Genomic DNA, 15534 nt, shown 5'->3' with positions numbered 1-15534 from the left:
AGGATATAGCAGAAAAGTAATTGCACATAACGGAAGGGATCAAAATCACTTCGGAGTCTGTGATACAATGAGAAATTTGAAATTGCTCTTAAATGTAGGGGCAGATGAGTAAGGAAAAGCATGCATCAAAAGTATGCAGAAGGAAAATGTAAATGCCCTCGGTAATATTTTCTCAAATTTACAAAAAAGATGTCAAAGTGTTTGGCAAAACAGACTCGGCGTTTTGACCCACCTTTGAAGGATGCTGGCAGCTCTAGTACCTGGGCTAAGTTAAACTTCTCATGCATTTACCACTTTGAATACTTACTTTCTCAGCGAGAGTCAGCCTATTCTACACTTGTCCACATTCAAACTTCTTCCACCTTCTGAAGCATCTCATACTGTTGGTGCTGGGCCTCAAGATTGCTCCCTGCTTGTCTGTTCACGTAAGTTGTGTTTTCTGCATTAATGAGCGGTAATTTTTTTCATCCTACTCTCTTGGAAATTGCCTATACCATGGTTTCAACGTATTATCCTATAAGGTAGATTTAAGCAGTGCAAGGAGATTCTTTGAAGAACTGGGACAAATGGTTTTTAGTTTTTCCTCCCATAAAATGTTTTTGCATTTAGATTCTTGGTTTCTTTGAAGACCCTTACTGCTGTTCAGTATATTCCCATTGGTTTCTCTCTTGCACAAACTTGGCAGTTTTCTTACAGAATATTGTGGAGGGCACAAGAATTTTTCCAGTTGCAAATATGCAAATTTTCAGATTTGTGCTTTTGGTTTCAAGTCTTAAGTTTGAATTCCACGAGTGTTGCCTTATTTTTTTTCAAAATGTTCCAGGTTATCTTAAGCATTTAGATGTTCTGCCATTTGTGAAAAAAAGTGGAGTATTTTATCTGAAATTTTCTAAATGCCGGAATCTCAGTATAGGTGATGCTGGCCCTCTCATTTCTGGTAGTAGCAGAGATGATCTACAACATAAACCATACATACATAAGTATAGTTAATACAAGATGTAAAAATTCCTTGAACAAGAGTATCAGTGATACTCAGTATGTTAGTTTGGATTAAACATGAATAGTTCCAGTATCTGAGAGAACACTTTAATAATCTGTCACAGATTTCTTTTTTATATGCCATGGTACACCTTATTACTGAAATGAGGGATTTTGAGAGTGAACCAATAATAATTTTAAGGGTTTTCTTAATGTGATGTAAATAATAAGTAACACAATTACCAGGTTGCCTTTATACTCATTGTGCTGTGTAAGTTGATTTGTTTTTCATCTTTTTGGCAGTGAGCATATGAATGCTAGTGAATTACAGTTCTTATTAACTGAATTTAGGCAATTTCTACCCATTACCCACAAAGATAGCTCAGCTGCTAAACAGTAGCTCTTGGCCAGGAATTCGAACAAACAAGAAGTCCAGGCAGGAATGTTGCCACTTGCTAAAGTGTTGGAGCAGAGAGTAATTTACCATCTAGAGAATCCTCTCATCTTTCAACCTCTATATTGTACCTACCTGCAGTTTTCCCGGTAGGCATGGGGTTTTCCATGATGAAGGTTCATGAAGAAATGGTGTAGGGGCTCAGATCTGCCAACTGCTGTCTAAGCACTTGATATTTGGCTGTTAGGCTTGTTTATTGCTAACACTGAGAAGTATTAATCCCATAGCTGGGTTCCCTTTTGGACATCCAGGGCCACGAACGCTACTCGGGGCTTCTGGAGAGCTGATAATAGAGGCACTTTGCACTGGGCAGCTGCCTCTGACTGTGACCCTCCCTCTCCGGCTTAGATTTAATAGAATAAAATCTGAATTTTCACTATGGGGTGCCAAAGTCATGTCTTCAGAGGAAAAAAAAGCACTCCTTAGACTCAAGCTACTCTCGTACGCAATCTAGACTGCATCCAAAGTAAGAATTTTTCTGTCAGAGGATGTTTATCCAGCAAAATCTAATATTTTGTGGGATTTTGCTTTTTCTAATAAGCTGTGGCCAAGATACTGTGTATTCCATGGGTCGTTCAGAGACCAGATTACCACAGCCTTCACCTCTGGCATCGCCAGGCCCCCTCCACAGGCCAAGGACTCGGAGACGAGCTCCCTCGTTGGAAGTAAAGAGCTTGGAAGCCTTGGCCATTCACAGCCCCTGAAACCTTCTGGCTCCAGGTCCCACAGCAAGGAGATCCCACAAAATCTCTCCAGACTTGCATGTTCCCCATCACAGAGCAAAGAACGAGAAAACCTGAAATCACCTTGTGGCTTTTGTGGTTTTGGTGCAGCTCAGTGGTCGGAGGCTGCCCTGGCAGCAACCTCCATGCTTCCAGGTCAGGAGGACATGTGTTGGGAAGCTGGGGAGGCAGGAATGCCCAAGCTTCCCACCAGGGAGCTGCAGCCTGGGCGGGTCTAGAGACCCCAGGTGTGAGGTATGAGGGGAGGTCTTGGAGCACCAGCTCAACAAAGTAGGTTTTGAAAAACGTTCTTGCTCCACAACTTCTGGAGTTGCTGAAATGTCCTGTGGAGGACAGCATCTGAGGCAACTTCTGCTGCACCCACTCACAATGGTGTTACCTGTTACTGCAAGTGAGGAGCATTGGCTGCCCGTGCCGTGGGAGGTTTGGGCTGCGGCATGGCCAGTAGGGTCAAATATGCTGTTCCTGGGGTTTGATGGCCGCTGCCGTGGGTCTTTGCTCCTGGCATGGGCTCCCCTTTGCCATGGAACAGAGGAGCTGGTTTGTCTGTGGGGTCCGTATGTTTGGCCTGCAGGATCGGTCACAGGTGCAGATTTCTGGGTAGTGGCTTGAGCCAGAGACCCTCCCAAACCTGCTACGAGACTAATTATACCAGACTGTGACAAAAAGGTTGCAATGTTGTGGCGAGGGAAGTATTCTGTAGTGCTTTTTGTCACCATCCAGGATAGTGGCTGTTTGAATAATTTGGGCTAGAACCACATCCCTGCGCTGCCTTTGGACCTGGTGAATGAAAAGGCAAAACTAAATAGAAAAAAAATAATCAGTTTTACTGTGTAGTTGAGAAAATGAAGTTGTTTGCCTGTATGTGTCTATACAAACACACACAGATGCATGCATATAGATGTACACCTCTAAAGAGATGGGTGTATTACATAAAATTACGAAAAAAATAGTGAAATGACTAAACCATTTGTTACTGGTTACCCCACATACCTCTCAGAAGTGACAAAAGTTCTGATTAAGCTGAGTCTGCGTTCCTTAAAAGGGGTGAGCAGCTTCTACGAAAGTCAGTAAATCTACAATGTATTGTTTCATATTCTGTCTTTATGTAAACCTAGCTGGGTTTTTTAGTTGTCTTCTTCCTAATCAGTGGTAAAGTGCATTTAATAGCTCACTTAAGGTGTCATCCATTACTATGAGTTACTGTTAGAACTAATTAATAGAGCTGAAATTATTTTGTAATGAGAAATTGAAGTATTGCAGTGTTAAAAAAAAAATTACCATTCATAGCTAATTAACGTTTAACAATGCAAATAAGCTGATAATTATTTTTCAAGCCATAGAAAAATTCTGTGACACTTTATATAGTACCTTTGTGATCCTAATTGTTTCTGAAAAATACCTTTAGAGAGAAATACTCTGAAGAAATTTCCCTGGGTAAAAGGCAGTTTCTGAAGTGCACGATGAATGAGACCTCTCCTTTTGTTCACGTGGGGCCACACTCAGCAGCTATTTCTCACAGTAAATACTGATAAAGAGAAGGAAAAAGTGAGGGTTGCGAAGGCAGGTGGAAGGGGAAATTATGTGGGATCTTGGCCAGAATTTCCTGGCTGCCAAAAGCCAGCCGTTCTTCTCTTTGGCTGCTGCAGGTATTGTACGTGCAGCCCCGGTGGGCCGAGGTCATTTGGATCCTTCGTGAGAGAAGATACTAACAACAAGGGAAGACAGAATTCACAAAACGTACTTGTAGGTCGTATCTGTGGTGAAGGAATGCAATTAAACCACCCAGAAACAAAAAGGAAAACTGAAAGCCTGACCTTGTGTGGCAGTGTGAGGCACGGGAGGTCACGGTTCCCCAGAAATCAAGATGCTGCATTTTCTTTCCAGATTTCATACTTTGGATGTTACTTGAAGCAGGAATTTTCAGAGGAAGCATTAAATCAGCAGTGTCCTTCGAAGTGGCCAGCCTGATGCCATGGGCATCACCTGCCGATCAGGCAGGAGTCGCTGCAGGCACAAGTGGAAGTTTTGTTCCATTCTGAGGCATCTTTCACCCATTTTTTCACAACCAGCCCAAGTAAATATTAAAATCTGTTCTGCAGTGATGCAACCTGCCACTTTCTCGTTGCTATTAATTCTGATAAGGGAAATATGCTCTTAGTCTGGTTTGATTTTTAATCCATCTTCGTAATCTTTACTGTATTTTTAAATTTCAGTTTAATGTGACAAAAATCTTTTCTATCGAAAGATTTCTTAAAAGCATTCTGGTTTTGTGGTTTGGTGGGGGTTTTTGAGTCAACTGTTAATAAATACAATTTTATTTAGGAGGTTTATGATAAGATGTAATCAACTATCAAATGATTGGCAGAGGCTCATGCTGGTGTCCTGGTAAGCACAGATGCTTTACGTTCCACACCTGGCGTTTTGAGTAGATCCCAGTTTCTCTCCAGCAAGCCAGTGCCACAAGCTGCCAAGGGTACGATCTACTCCTGCCACTTTTGGTTTTGTCTGTGCGTTGGAGTTGTCTTCTGCCCTTGAGTTGCCAAAGACCATAAACCATCCTCTGGTGGGCAGACACCACCTGCTGTGCCACAGAAGAGCGTTCCTTGGTGGTTCTTAAATGTCCCTGCAGAACGTGGGGGGGTATTGTCACCCCGCTCTCAGCTGCCCATCCGCCCCCACTACAGACCTTAGCTCCAGGACTGTCCACCTCTGCTTTTTTACTGTTGGTGTGGTGATCTGCCAACTAGTATTAACCCCTCTTCCTTGGAAATGGATTTGAATTTTTGATCTGCAAACTAGCATCAACCCCTTTTCCTTAGAAATGGATTTGAATTTTTTTTGTTGGTTTTGACCTCAGGTGAGGCCTTGTGATCGTGTCCTGTGTAATATTCTGGAAATTTCCTATAATACCGTATGTTTTGCTGAAGACCACCGCTTCTCTTTGTGTGTTATCTTGCAAAGTTTTACCTGGAAAACATCGCCCGTCTGTGTCCGATGTTCCTGTGCCAGAGGAAAGGAAAAAGAACCGTGAAGGTAATATTTTATTTTCTTAATTAATTTAATTATTTCAATTCAAATTAATAAATTGATGGAAGACTAGTTCTGAGCCAAGACTTCTGAAAATCTGGGGTTGGCGGAATTAGGTCTGGAACAAGGTGTGTGCTTCAGTCAACATGTGAGTCATGTAACCTCTTAAACCAGGGGGGAAAAGCTTGTAGACGAGCAGCAGGTTACCGTGCCAAGGTTTTCCTGCCATCAGGAAGGTTTGAACACCAAATGCTGATATTTTCATCATTCGCTATGCTGATTTAATAATTATTAAAACTATTCCATAGATCAGCCTGTCTTAGGTCAGTATTTTATACTAAATGTTTAATAACTGGTGTGGCTATCATGGTTGAAAGTTGTTATTTTTATGTATTTGCCAGCTCTGATGAATATTGCGGTGAGGTCCAACCTGGCAGTTTTCATGCCCGTTGGGTGGTCCCAAGCTCTTGCTGCCCACACTCTCCAGGACCCAGCGCAGGCTGGCTAGCTGCCCCTGCTTTGGACCCCTGGCAATCATTTTCCCCACTTGGCTCAGAACAATTATTGATAGTTTGAGCACCTCTTGGGCTAAAATTTGTGGACGTTTTACAATTAGGCATTTTTTCATGTTAATTTTACTAGATATCTAAGAAATTTGGTATGAAAAATTACACTTTCAGCATGTTACGTTTATCATCGTGCAATGGTGGCATCTGAAAATCTGACCTGTGTGTGCTACAGAGCAAGGCAACAATTTAGAGAGACAGGTTTTCAGGGTGGTTAGTAGTTGGAGAAACATTTTTGCAACTTGCACCTCTAATATAGCTATAGAATATCAAACGACTTAAGGTATGAGTTTAATTGTAGCAGTTCAGACTCTGCAAGCCGTGGAGCGTGGATGTATTTTAATTTCTAAATCCAACTTTACAAAAGGAGGGAGAAGGCTGAGGAGCCTTCCTGCCATGGCTCTCACACTCTTGTGTTTCTCCATTACGCCTGTTAACAACTACACTAGAAACAAGCAGCAGATTTTTTTTCCACTCCGTGAGTAATTGTCTGCACAGCAGTGACAGATGTGCAATATAGCAGCTTCTTCAGGAAAAAATTAACAGTTTGTCCAGCATGTCAGCTCGCTCTTTTTAGTGCTTCGGAGGTCCTGGCCCCATTATGGATGATTTAGAAATTGAGGCAAGCTAAGACCAGCTGCCTGGGTTGAAAGCCTTAGTTAGTAGCCCTCATCTGCATTCCAGTATTCACTTACATCTAGAAATTGGTAGGGCCCCTCTGGCCACAAGATGAGTATGGGCTGACAATGCCTTGATTTGTTGAGAGAGAGAATAAATGGGTTTTTCAGAAGATGAGGAAATATCACCATTACTGGCCAATTTACAGCATTTTATCTGTTCTTCAAACATGTCACTTTTGTTATTGTTGCATGGTAATTACATAGTGAAACGGAAAGAAAACAAATTCTGGTTACATATTCAGATGGATTGCAAAATCATATAATCCTGATAAATGCCCATTTATGATACACACGGATGAAAGGTTCATTTTAATTTTGAATAGCTAGCACAGCCATAAATAGGATATAGGATTAGATCCCACAGAATCTGATTACCTAAAAGCAAATAGTATTTTTCTTCACTTTTTTCATAACCAGGAAATTCAGTGTGTGCAGGGTATTTAAATAAGCAGGTTTTCCATAAAAATATATGAAATAAATAGTTTGATAATTTCTACATTTTAAATATAATCATTTAGGACTATTCAGCTAAGCCTTTTCTGAAGTACTCGTTTGTAAAAAGACATCAACCCATCCATATTGCTGAGAAAGAGATTTCACAGCTGTACCCTATTGCAAGCTATACATTTATGACAAACAGAAACTTTGCTTATTGGAGATTTAGTACAACAAAGCAAAAGGTGGTCAGCATTGCACATATACTGTAAACTGCAACCGTTACACCTTCCTAACAATTTTAAAGAAAGTTTCAGGGCAAATGATGAATTTAAGAAGCAAGTTCTGACAAAACACCAGGAAGCTACAATTTTGGCAGTAGCTTTCAAGCGTGAATCATTGTCTGAAATACGGGAAGCTCATTTTCCTCAATGGGAAGGAATTAGGAAAGGATGGTGTAAAAATACAGGGATATATTGGCCAGGAAGCTGTGCAGTTGACATCTGATCATCAAAGAGGTGAAAAGAAACTATTTTGTAAAACTGTCTGCTTCATAAACCCTTGGTATCCAAATTATCTTCATGAGATGATGTCGTCTTGACTTCAGGAGGCTTTGCCATTGCTTCAAGAAGAGTAGGGATGGCAGAGAAGGAGCACCTGGGAGGTCTTCATCGAGTCCCCTCTGGCCCCTGTCCTCGTGAGCAGACATCTCTATCCCTGAAGAGCAGCCAGACTCCTGGAGCCCTGCCAGACATGGCACGGGCTGCCCGAACCACGTTAAATGAGCGTGGTTGCAGAAATGGCCACCTACAGATTGCACGTGGTTCCAAGAGAAGAAAGATTTGAAAGCTTCAGCTTTGGATATGTCTAAGTATGGTGCCACACAGTGCTAGGCCAGCCATCGTGTTAGACATTCTGTTCTGGAGCAGAGAGTTAATGAAGATGGTTAATCAAAACTCTCTCTCAGAGGACTATAATTAGGCCCATACTAAACGTTTACATGTGGCAAAGCCTTGCCTGACTGTTTTCAGCTGCTTTATTCAAAATACATCATAATTGTAAGTAGCAACCTGAGCGACCAGACCTCAGTTGGATCTGATCTCAATATATTAAACTGTATGTCTGCACTTGTCCACCATGTAATCATTTAAAAGTTTACAGTTTGGGATCAGTTGTTACAGTTCAGTTTATGGCTACAACAAGCCTAGCATTATCCCAGGTAAATATTACTTAAATGACTGGTATTGTTCTCTTGCTTAATCTTACACTGAATTTGTGATAATTTAACTTTTCTCCTCCTTCTTCTTGGCAAGTCCTGAATCTATATATAGCTTTTGACAAGTACCAACGAAAGATTTCAAAAGGCAACTTTATTGTGAGTCGGACTTTCTGGTAGTGGGAGAGGGAATATATAAGAAGGCTAGTCTCTGGGAAGCAGCAACAGATGCTCTCTTACTTTGGATCTTTGAAGGTGAACTTCCAGTTTGTTAGGGATCCCTGTACAGAGCTGGCCAGTGGGTTGTGTGATGACTTAAAGTGGGGTGATGGGTGGAAGACCTGTTTGTCAAGATTTCAGAGGGAACTGCATTACATGATCCGAACTACATTCTTCTGTGGTTTTACAGCAGATATTTCAGAAAAAAAAGTCTAAAATACCTTTTCCATGTTATTTTCATGAAGTAACTTTCATAGTTCTCTGCTCCTAACTCAGTTTTGTTACCACTTTAGCATTGGCTAACTTTTTTACAAGGTTTTTTTATTTGCTTCTGGGTAAAGTAGTGGCAAATACGCAAAATGGCTACAAGAAACATATCTTGAGAGATGTATCTCTAGGATAAATAGCTGCAGTTAGCTGAAGGCGTTCAGATACAATAAGTGCATTTGCTACAGTTTTAGGTGCTCAGTTCAATCTCAGAGCATTGAGTATGTGCTATTTTTTATTAATTTACCTTCTGAATCCTGTGACACAGTGCTTGTGAACAGCAGAGACTAGTAACACTCATTCCTCTGCCACTGAAGGAACTACCCAGCAGCCTGAAATCCATCCCCTGTGCGAGTATTCTAAGTCTTTGACAAAATGTGTTCATCCTTATAGGTACGTAGTAGGATTTGGAAATCCCAGTGCTGGGTGCCTGCTGTTTCCCGGAGTGAAGAGCGTGCCCACAGCCTACATGATGACATATCCCTCCATCATCAGCCTCTACTCCGCACACTCGCTTGTGTTCACATCTGTGACTATGGCAACATCTGCCCTGTGGGAAGTGACCCCTCCTCTTGCTGTTCATTGTGGCAGGCTGCTGTGTCCCTCCTTAGCAGACTTTCTAATGTGACTCACCAACAAAACCATTGTTGTCCCAGTTGTCATGAAATGATGTGGAGGATGTTCCAAAAATGGACTTGCTATATTTTCTCTGGGTGTGCGTGCATGTGTGCATACTGAACAAGCGGCATTTTAACTTGAATGCCATCTAGGAGAAATTTTCATTTCAGCCCTCAGCAGTTACTCAGTATGATGATATATGCACACTCAGAAGAATAGCAGTATACAGCAAAGCGAAGATTTCAGCTTTGGTGAATCACTGCCTTGTTTTTTCCCCCCTCCCATTCACACTGAAGATTCCCTGCTGCTTTGCACACACTAAGCAGAGTGTTAGCTGTAGCTACATGCTGCTGTAGCCTGACTTGAAACAAGCATCCGAAGTGGGTGTTAAAAACTGAATATTTGGTCATCACCTTTAAAAAGACCATAGTTTTGCCACGAGCAAAATTATGAAGCCGTCCTCCTTTAATTATGATTATTATCATCCTGAATTTCTTAGTGGCGCTGAACTTTCCATAATATGCAGCCATCTGGTACAATTGCTTCCAAATACAGCATCACATCTGATTGTAGGGTCTAGGACATCAGCCTGTAGGAATGTGCTGCTAAAGCATCTTCCCTTACTGTCTGAACAACTGTAGGATGTTGCAGTTTATTCCAAATCCCTATTTTTTTATATTTTAGACATATCCATAGTAGGTGAGATTGTGTAGACAATACCCCAAGAAGGCAAAGAGAAAGCCACAGTGAATTCCAGAAAGCATAGCAAGGGTGTGGGTGTACTTCATATATAATTAAGATGAAGTGCAGTTATCTCAAGGGTCCTTAAAATCACTTGTTGATTTAAAAAAAATAATGCTCTTGTACTGGGAACTGGTATAAGGTCACTAAAACAGAGCTGAACAACAGGAATTAATATTATGCCATTTTTATGTTGGTAATAAAGTAGGTAATAGTCAGCTTCCCCACCTGTGCCAGCTCCAGCAGAGAGAGGTCTGGGGCAATCGGAAACACAAGGCTGGCACAGTCCCCAAAGCTGGGAAGCACTGATGCTGCTACCCCTTCACCTCTGCAGCAGGACCGGGGCTGCCAGTATGCCCCCCAGCCCTGCTCCTGTGGCAGCAGGCTTGAGCAGATCAGGGATGTGCAGGTGTGTACATTTACATGGCACTTGTCTGCAGGAGAGTTTCTCAGTTCTTAACGCCCAAGAAGCAGCGATGTTCACAGCATATAAGGGGTTGCATTCCTATTCTCAATGTCACTGCAATTTTGCTTGGGTAGCGTTGTGTTTAAGGGACTGGTTTGGAGATTTGGTTAGAGGTGACACTAGGCTTGCCCTGCGACCTTGCTGAAGGCATTTAGTCTCTCTGTGATGCCATTCTCCCAGAGAAAACCCAGATTATTCCTGTGCGTTAGATTTCTGCACATTCCTTTCCGTCTCATTTTCCGTGACAGCTTCAAGGTGTAACGTTAATCCAGCCCAAACACAAGAACAGTCAATGGATTTAGGTCAATCCTGGTTACCATTCTCCCCTTAATATTTTCCTTTATATTTGTTGGCATCAGGATGCTTAGAAGATGTACCAGGTATCTTTGTGAAAGTCAAGGCATACGGGAGCGTGGTGGCTGAAAGTAATTGCCTACCCTGATCGTAACAGTTCAACCAGTTAAGTGCTTAATGACTAATCTTGAAGTTGCTGCTCATTTTGTTTGGAACTTGTCTCTTCAACCTGCCAATTCACTTTTCATTTCCTCTGATATTTTATCTATACAGCTAGTCAATATAGCAAAGATTTTAAGGCAAAGCCATTTTCACAAGTAATGTGGTTAATCCAGAACATAATATGTAAAATATACATGTAAAATACAAAATGGACCAAAGAAAGAGCAGTGATGCTAACGTACACCTAGATCAAAGTGCTGCCTAGTTCCCAAGTCCCACATTCCTTGCACCCACATACAGACATGTGAAAAGCACCATCATTAGCTTTGCATAGAGACAGGTATTTTTTCTCCCCAGGTGTGGACTTCGCATCCATAACTCGAATTAGTTTGCTTAACCTGCATGCTACTCCTGTTTCTTATGTGGCACCTTTTGGTTAATAGGGGAACCTACTGTATAGTATGAGATCTAATACCCTTCAGCGACAGAAGGCAAAGATAAAATAAACCCACCGAGGTCCCAGTACTTGCCAGGTGATCTCATCGGTGCGTGTTGGTGACAAAGTAACATACAGCACTCCTGGGGTCCATATGCACTCATGGATCTGTTGCAGGTTGCAGATATTTATCTCCACTGCTGTGATTCTGGAGGGCATCCTCCCGGGAAGCACCAGCAGAGCTCGGGGTGAGACTCCTGCGGCAAAAGGAAAGAGGGGGCTCCTGCTGGGGGTGTCCTGCCAGCCCACCCAGCCGTGTGAGTGAGCACTCACTGGTGGAGACGGGATGGGGAAAACAGCCCGCTCTGGTGCATTGTTCAGCATCGTCACTTACTGTTTAAAGAATAAACACTGCAGGTTCAGATTTAGGGGACACAGTACCTGGCAGCTGGAAGGACCCAGGTCTCTGTCCCTGACAGCAGTCATCGCTGCTGGTGACAGTTCACAACAAAACTGAATAAAAGCAACAGCTATTTTTCACACTGTCCTCTGCCATTCCCTCCCATAAATAGCAGGGGTTTGTATGTTAATGTTTCTATTGTTTTAATATTCTTGTTTTCCTCATTCATATTCGAAGGTATTATTGTTAGTGCCAACTCATTTGATTTATTATTTAGAGAAAGCACTTGTTCCAAAAGTCAGCACTGGATATTAAATGATGATTGCTTGCAATGAATTTCTTCTTAACATCTGCAGAGACAATTTTGCCTTTTCTTCTTCCACTTAACTCTAAATGAGAGATCTTAAGCATAGTTAAATAGGATTCATAATATTATGCTGACTGAAAATCATCTTGAAATGGGGAATATGAAGGCAAAAGTAGTCATCCACATACAAAGCCCTCTTCCCTCTGAATTTAAAAAAAAAAGAGGGAAGAGGAGAATGTTTTCTCTGGGTGTACATTGCTATTCCTGATTATGTATGTAGTGAAGAGAGAGGAAACTCCAGGGTCAGAGCCGCAGGTTTACTGGAGATACAGATGTCACCCGTTGACATCCTCTTGCTTTCCCCAGGTCTCAGGCTGTTGAAGTTAATACTTTAGTATGTGATTAGGAATTGGAAAAAAAAATTCCATGAAATAATGCAAGGGTTTTTTTGTATTCTTAGCTATAAGCTACCAAAAAATATAGCCAAAGCCCATTGGATTCAAGAGAAATTTTGATCGTTACTATTTTTTGGCCAAGCAAGTAACATCTCAGTAACTTTTTCATTAGCATCAACGTCATGATAAAGAAGTAAGATAATGCCTCCACATTAATTATCATAGTAATTATCATTTATACACAGCTGCTTTAAAAATTCTTGTGCAAGCAGAGCTGCTGAAGGCATTTCGTTTCATTATCCTTGAGAAACAAACATGAAAGTATCTGTAAATAAAGGTGCAATTTAGATGTTCGCTGCCACTAGCCAGGTTACAAAGATGGACAAAATGAGTAAAAAGATAATTAAATTACAGATTTAATTAAAGATAATCTTCAAGCAGGCTGGTAAAACAAGTATATTATTTTATAAATGTCCTAACATGAAGTGTATGAAGAGACTGAACTTTTTAGCAGTGATTTGGTGATTCTTTTTTGTAATACAACTCTTCTTCCACAAATGGGGAAGTCCTAGTGGGTAGCAACAGAGTACATTAATGCCCTACTTTTCCGGAGAGGGGGCAGGGAAATAAAGCAGCTTTGCTTTAAAATAGTTGGCCCCTTCAAAATGTGCAGCCATAGTAAAACACTGAAGCAGAAAATAGTTTCTGGCATAGGATGCAGTATTGTATTTCTGAATGTGTTATTAGGAAGCTAATTGTCACAGAATTATGTTTGAATTTGGTGACACATCCTAACAACAGTGACATGAGATGCAGAGCGGGCATTTCTTACATAAATATTTTGCCCCCTTTCCCTTTAAATTACAGCAAACAGTAAAAATGACTCCAGCTACAGTTTACTTGGAAACCACAGATCATGCTCTCGCTTTAAAGCTTGTAGTTCAAGTACCCTACCTTTCTGCTAAATCTTACACAACTGCTAGAAAAAGGGGAATCATCATAATACAAACTGATTTGATACTTGGTAATTGTAAGAGAATTGGAGAAACACAGGATAATCGAATATTATCTTAATTTTTTCTCATTATATTCATAAGATGTAGTTGTTTTATTAGCTATCAGCATGCTTGATGGTGTGATGTGACCTAAAGTTTCTTTCGGCATTCATTAGACATGGTTTTCTTACTAAGAGGAGAATTCACACTTAAACCTGCCAACTCTATCTTTTTTTCTGAACCATTATGTATTCCATGTAGGCCACAGGTTGCAAAATATTCTGCAAGCAAATTATTCTGTTGCAGTGGCTTTTTTTACATGTCTTTTCATCCTCCAGTTTGCCTTATTTTCTAAAGGCTATATCATGGGTTTTGAAGAAGATAAATTGATAACTAATATATTTTAGAAGCCTCTGTGATTACTTTGGAATGGGTAATTTTCAAAAATATATGTAAATGTGTACATGCATATTATTCTTCTTACCCTTGTTTTCAGAGATACTTTTAAATGGAGATGGGCTGTCATTGGGGAAGACGGTAACAAGTGCATGTTTAAATCTCAGTGACTTCAGGTGAAATGTATGCTTATAAACATTGTTCTGAACAGGAGTACTTACCTGAACTAGGACCGGGTGGAAAAGATGCTGAAGAAGATACAGGCACATGAAGAACCTTTTATGTTTATGCGGCTGCATACTTTGGACTTGAGTATAATTTATTGGCCCAAGGTGAGCATCATCTAAACGGTGGCAGGGAGGTGCAGCAGGCTCCCCGTGGTGCAGGAAGCAACAGATGAAATTTCTGCCCAGGGGAGGAGCAGCGCTTGGAAGGGTTGGAAAGCTGGGGCAAGGCTCCTAGCCAAGAATGGGAGAAAATGTGAGGCTTGATAAGACCACCTCGACTGTACACTGACCTGGGGACAAGGGTGCCTGGTGACACCACCTGGAAGCCTGGCTCACGTGGGGGACGTGGATGAGACTATGATGATTATTGATCCAATGGCTCTTTCTGAGCCTGTAGAGGTCTGATGTATAGATATGTATTTAGAGGCTCTTGAATATACCTTGTGAATCACTTGACAGACCAAAACTGTTTCAAAAAAGACGTTGCAGTTGGTGGTGTAAATCCTTCTCAGCTCTCGGGTCACTAAGCATCACCCCAGAGGCTGCCTCATGTGCACCCCACACCCAAAAGCTGAAAACATTGGCATTAATGGTGGGGTTTGTGATTTCCTTAGTTTGTTTCATTATCACCACAATTTTTAAACGTCTCTTTTATTTGGTTAACCAATAACAAACAAATTAAAGAACCAAAACCAGGGGAAAAAAAGAAAAAGGAAAAAAAAAAAAAAAGCTCCTGAAAGCAGGAAGCTGTTTCTTTATGTTCTGTAACTTAGTGTTGCTGTGTACATTAGCAGGGGTTTTTTAGCGGGGATTTTCCTTTCTTGTTTTTCTCTGCCCCCCACCCCCAAGTGCTTCTGGATTGCATCTTTGCATATGAAATTTCAGCCTAGAGCTAATTGTTACTGTTGGTGAATTATAAACTGCTTAAAAATAGAGTTATAAAGGAAATTCTGGCACATTCTTGAGTACAGTAGCATGAGCCTGCTTCCCTGCTACCAAAATAAACCGTATTTTCCTCCTTAAATAAGTTCTATTAAGTCATCCACAGCTTTCAAATCCTCATGCATTTCTTTCATGATTCCCCTGTGGAGTTATCCTTGTTGTTTTGAAAAGGATAGTCTCAAGTCTGAGCCTGTACTTCCAAGTCCTGCTCTTTGTTGCCTAAGGAGTATACAAAGGTTTAGATTGCATCTTTCCAATGCATTATGGCACTGCAGCCTAAAGCCAATACTTGTTTTTTAACTGGCAACCTGCCTGTACGAATGGAGGAAGCAGATTGCCTCTTTGCTGAACACTTAGACAAGGTACTGATTTAACAACAGTGGACAAGCAGCTGGGAGCTGGGCTGTCAGCCTGTCACACACTGACAAATCTGTTGTTCATATTCAGGCAGGATGTTCCAGTTAGATTGCCATCAGTATCATCCATCTACCACGGGCATGTGAGGCATACTGGCGTCTCCTGCATACCCATAGACGAAATGCTGGTGATACAGCTTTCTGGGGGAAC

The sequence above is a fragment of the Falco rusticolus genome, chromosome 12 (assembly GCF_015220075.1).
Source record: "Falco rusticolus isolate bFalRus1 chromosome 12, bFalRus1.pri, whole genome shotgun sequence".
NCBI classification, from domain to species: domain Eukaryota; kingdom Metazoa; phylum Chordata; class Aves; order Falconiformes; family Falconidae; genus Falco; species Falco rusticolus.
The sequence above is the reverse complement of the archived record's forward strand: the minus strand, read 5'-3'. Positions refer to the sequence as shown.